Source organism: Malurus melanocephalus, unplaced genomic scaffold (assembly GCF_030028575.1).
Source record: "Malurus melanocephalus ecotype Western Australia unplaced genomic scaffold, MMel_1.1 scaffold_2275, whole genome shotgun sequence".
In the NCBI taxonomy this organism is placed as follows: domain Eukaryota; kingdom Metazoa; phylum Chordata; class Aves; order Passeriformes; family Maluridae; genus Malurus; species Malurus melanocephalus.
Genome location: NW_026625507.1, coordinates 6,188 through 11,957, shown reverse-complemented (window position 1 = coordinate 11,957; position 5,770 = coordinate 6,188). Strand labels below are relative to the sequence as shown.

Here is a 5,770-nt window from a genome sequence, read left to right as displayed (position 1 = left end):
TGAATGGTCCATAAGTGACCACAAATGACCTCCAGAACCTCATAAATGACCACAAATGGTCCATAAATGACCATGAGTGACCTCCAGAACCCCAAAAATGACCAAGAATGGTCCATAAATGACCATGAATGACCACAAATGACCTGCAGAACCTCAAAAGTGACCATGAAGGTCCTCCAGAACCCCATAAATGACCACAGATGACCTCCAGAACTCCATAAATGACCATGAATGGTCTTCAAAACTCCATCAATGACCAGGAATGGTCCATAAATGACCATAGATGGTCCATAGATGACCATGGATGGTCACCAGAACCCCAAAAATGACCATGAATGGTCCATAAATGACCACGAGTAACCATGAATGACCTCCAGGACCCCATAAATGACCACGAATGGTGTCCAGAACCCCATAAATGACTATGGATGGTCCATAAATGACCACAAAGGTCCTTCAAGCCCCATAAATGACCTCAGAACCCCATGAATGAACCTCCAGGACCCCATGGATGACCACGAATGGTCTCCAGAACCTCATAAATGACCACGAATGGTCCATAAATGAGCACGAGTGACCATGAGTGACCTCCAGGACCCCATGAATGACCACGAATGGTCTCCAGAACCCCATAAATGACCATGAATGGTCCATAAATGACCACGAGTGACCTCCAGGACCCCATGAATGACCACGAAAGGTCCATAAGTGACCATGGATGGTCCATAGATGACCATGGATGGTCTCCAGAACCCCATAAATGACCACGAATGGTCCATGAATGACCATGTATGGTCCATACATGACCATGAATGACCTCCAGAACCTCAAAAGTGACCATGAAGGTCCTCCAGAACCCCACAAATGACCTCCAGAACCCCATGGATGACCACCAAGACCCCATAAATGACCACGAATGGTCCATAAATGACCACGAGTGTCCATGAATGACCTCCAGGACCCCATGAATGACCATGAATGGTCCATAAGTGACCACGAATGGTCTTCAAGACCCTAAAAGTGACCATGAAGGTCCTTCAAAACTCCATAAATGACCACGAATGGTCCATAGATGACCACGAGTGACCTCCAGAACCCCAAAAATGACCATGAACACCCCAAAAGTGACCACCAACCTTCTGGGATGGCGGCCACGGCCAGCGCCACGGCGATCTTGAAGTAGTAGATGGGTTCAGAACCCCAAAGTGACCACAAAGGTCCATAAATGACCATAAATGACCATGAATGACCTCCAGAACCCCATAAATGACCACAAATGGTCCACAAATGACCATGAATGACCTCCAGGACCCCAAAAGTGACCACGAATCATCTCCAGAACCCCATAAATGACCACAAATGGTCTCCAGGACCCCATAAATGACCATGACTGACCTCCAGAACCCCATAAATGACCAAGAATGGTCCATAAATGACCATGGATGATCACAAATGACCTGCAGAACCTCAAAAGTGACCATGAAGGTCCTCCAGAACCCCATAAATGACCTCCAGAACCCCATAAATGACCACAGATGACCTCCAGGACCTCATAGATGACCACGAGTGACCTCCAGAACTCCATAAATGACCATGAATGGTCTTCAAAACTCCATCAATGACCACGAATGGTCCATAAGTGACCATGAATTGTCCATAGATGACCATGGATGGTCACCAGAACCCCATAAATGACCATAAATGACCCCAAAAGTGACCACTGACCCTCGGGGATGGCGGCCACGGCCAGCGCCACGGCGATCTTGAAGTAGTAGATGGGTCCAGAACCCCAAAGTGACCACAAATGGTCCACAAATGACCTCCAGAACCCCATAAATGACCATGAGTGACCTCCAGAACCTCAAAAGTGACCATGAAGGTCCTTCAAAACCCCACAAAAGATCTTCAAAACCCCATAAATGACCACCAATGGTCCATAAATGACCACAAGTGACCTCCAGAACCCCATAAATGACCACGAATGGTCTTCAAAACTTTAAAAGTGACCATGAATGGTCTCCAGAACCCCATAAATGACCATGAATGGTCCATAAATGACCACGAGTGACCATGAATGACCTCCAGGACCCCATGAGTGACCACGAATCATCTCCAGAACCCCATAAATGACCATGGATGGTCCATAAATGACCACAGATGGTCTTCAAGACCCCAAAAGTGACCATGAAGGTCCTTCAAAACTCCATAAATGACCACGAATGGTCCATAGATGACCATGAATGACCTCCAGAACCTAAAAATGACCATGAATGGTCCATAAATGACCACAAATGACCTCCAGAACCTCAAAAGTGACCATGAAGGTCCTTCAAAACCCCAAAGTGACCATGAGTGACCTCCAGGACTCCATAAATGACCACGAATGATCCATGAATGATCTTCAAAACCCCAAAAGTGACCATGGATGGTCACCAGAACCCCATAAATGACCACGAGTGACCTCCAGGACTCCATAAAAGACCACAAATGGTCCATAAATGACTGTGAATGATCTCCAGAACCTCATGGATGACCTCCAGGACCCCATAAATGACCACGAATGGTCTCTAGAACCCCATAAATGACCTCCAAAACCCCAAAAATGACCACGAACACCCCAAAAGTGACCACCAACCTTCCGGGATGGCGGCCACGGCCAGCGCCACGGCGATCTTGAAGTAGTAGATCGGTTCAGAACCCCATAAATGACCTCCAGAACCTCATAAATGACCCCAAATGGTCCATAGATGACCATGTATGGTCCATAAGTGACCATGGATGACCTCCAGAACCCCAAAAGTCACCACGAATGGTCTCCAGAACCCCATAAATGACCACGAATGGTCCATAAATGACCTTCAGAACCTCATAAATGACCACGAGTGACCTCCAGGACCTCATAAATGACCACAAATGACCATAAATGACCACAAATAAATGGCCACTGACCCTCGGGGATGGCGGCCACGGCCAGCGCCACGGCGATCTTGAAGTAGTAGATGGCGCCGCGGATCCAGGAGCCGCCGTGCACGGGGTCGTTGAAGTGGCCGATGTTGATGGCCCAGACGGCCACGCAGATGAGCGAGATCACCTTGGACAGCTGCTCCCCGAACTCGTCCAGCTTCTGCTGCAGCGGCGTCTTGTCCTGCTCCGTGGCCGCCATCTCGTCCCGGATCTTGCCGATCTCGGTGTTCACCCCGGTGGCCACCACGATGCCCACGGCCTTGCCCGCCCCGATGTTCGTGCCCTGCAGGGGGAGACAGACCCAAAATTTGAGTTTTTCACCCCAAAATTTGATGGTTTGACAAAAAATTTGAGTTTTTTACGCTAAAATTTGAGGGTTTTACCCCAAAATTCGAGTATTTTATGCCAAAATTTGGTGGTTCCACCAAAAAAAAATTGGAGGTTTTTACCCCAAAATTTGGTGGTTTGACCTCGAAAAAACCCCAAATTTGGTGGATGGACAAAAAAAATTGGAGGTTTTTACCCCAAAATTTGAGGGTTTTACCTCAAAATTTGGTGGTTTTTACCTCGAAAAAAACCCAAAATTTGGTGGTTTGATCCCAAAATTTGAGGTTTTTAGGGCAAAATTTGGCTGGTTTACCTAAAAGAACCTCCAGTTTGGTGGTTTGGTGGTTCCATCAAAAAATTTAAGATTTTTACCCCAAAATTTGGTGGTGTCACCCAAATTTGGTGGTTTTGTCCCAAAATTGGGGGTTTTATCCCAAAATTGGGGATTTTACACCCAAATTCTCCGTGTTCACCCCCGTGGCCACCACGATGCCCACGGCCTTGCCCGCCCCGATGTTCGTGCCCTGTTGGGGAAGACGGACCCGAAATTTGGTGGTTTGACCCCAAAAAACCCAAAATTTGAGGTTTTTACCCCAAAATTTGGTGGTTTGATCCCAGAATTTGGTGGTTTCACAAAAAAGTTTGAGGTTTTTACCCCAAAATTTGAGGGTTTTATGCCAAAATTTGAGGTTTTTACCCCAAAATTTGAGTTTTTTACTCCAAAATTTGAGTTTTTTACTCCAACACCAAAATTTGGTGGTTTAACTGAAAAATTTGAGTTTTTTACCCCAAAATTTGGTGGTTAGACCCCAAAATCGTGGATTTCACCCCCATGGCCACCACGATGCCCACGGCCTTGCCCGCCCCGATGTTCGTGCCCTGCAAGGGGGAGAGGAATCCAAAATTTGGTGGATGGACAAAAAAATTTGAGTTTTTTAACCCAAAATTTGAGGTTTTTACCCCAAAAATGGGTGGTTTCATAAAAAAATTGAGTCTTTTACCCCAAAATTTGAGGTTTTCACCCCAAAATTTGGTGGTTTGATCCCAGAATTTGGTGCTTCCACCAAAAATTTGAGTTTTTTGCCCCATAATTTGAGTTTTTCACCCCAAAATTGAGTGGTTTGACCTCAAAATAACCCCAGAATTTGGTGGTTCGACAAAAAAAAAGAGTTCTTCACCCCAAAATTTGGTGGTTCCACCAAAAAGTTGGACTTTTTTACCCCAAAATTTGGTGGTTTGACCTCAAAATTTGAGTGTTTCACCAAAAAATTTGGCGGTTTCACAAAAAAGTTAGAGTTTCTTACCCCAAAATTTGAGGTTTTCACCCAAAAATTTGAGGTTTTTACCCCAACATTTGGTTGACTTACCTATAAAAACCTCAGTTTGGTGGTCTGACGCAAAATTTGGTGGTTCCACCAAAAAATTGCAGGATTTTACCCAAAAATTTGGTTGATTTACCTCAAAAAAAGCCCAAAATTGGGTGATTTGACCTCAAAAAAAGCCCAAAATTTGGTGATTTGACCCCAAAATTTGAGGGTTTCACCCCAAAATTTGGTGGTTTGATCCAGAACTCCCTGCTTTTACCCCAAACCAGGAACACGCAGGGGACACCAATGATGTCACACGGGTGACATTGATGACATCACACAGGTGAGACCCATGACATCATACAGGTGACATAAATGACATCATACGGCTGACACAGATGACGTCACTGATGATGTCACATAGGTGCCACTGATGACGTCACTCACCGAGAAGAGCACGTTCTTCTTGTCCTTATTGGTGTCACTCACACACACTGATGACGTCACACACTGATGACATCACACACAGGTGACACCGATGACGTCACACACACAGATCTCACACTGATGACGTCACAGATGACGTCACCGATGACGTCACTCACCGAGAAGAGCATGTTCTTCTTGTCCTGGTTGGTGTCACTGACACACACTGATGACGTCACACTGATGATGTCACACCCACAGATATCACACTGATGACATCACACATGTGACACGGAGACATTGATGACGTCACACATCGATGACATCATTGATGACGTCACTCACCGAGAAGAGCATGTTCTTCTTGTCCTGGTTGGTGTCACTCACACACCAATGATGACATCACACACAGGTGACACCGATGACGTCACACACACAGATATCACACTGATGACGTCACACATTGATGACATCATTGATGACGTCACTCACCGAGAAGAGCGTGTTCTTCTTGTCCTGGTTGGTGTCACTCACACAGTGATGACGTCACACACTGATGATGTCACACACACAGATCTCACATTGATGACGTCACACATCGATGACATCATTGATGACGTCACTCACCGAGAAGAGCATGTTCTTCTTGTCCTGGTTGGTGTCACTCACACAGTGATGACGTCACAGTGATGACATCACACAGGTGACATTGACAGGTGACATTGATGACATCACACAGGTGACAC

General features: G+C 46.0%; 1 long non-coding RNA gene across 1 annotated transcript in view; it reads right to left on the bottom strand.

The window, feature by feature from the left end:
• Positions 1-4,134: 4,134 nt before the first annotated feature.
• LOC130587697 (uncharacterized) overlaps positions 4,135-5,770 on the bottom strand; it is a 6,635-nt gene continuing 4,999 nt past the window's right edge. The window contains exon 4 of the long non-coding RNA XR_008966837.1: positions 4,135-4,170. This is a non-coding gene — a long non-coding RNA (uncharacterized LOC130587697). The remainder of the gene's footprint in view (positions 4,171-5,770) is intronic.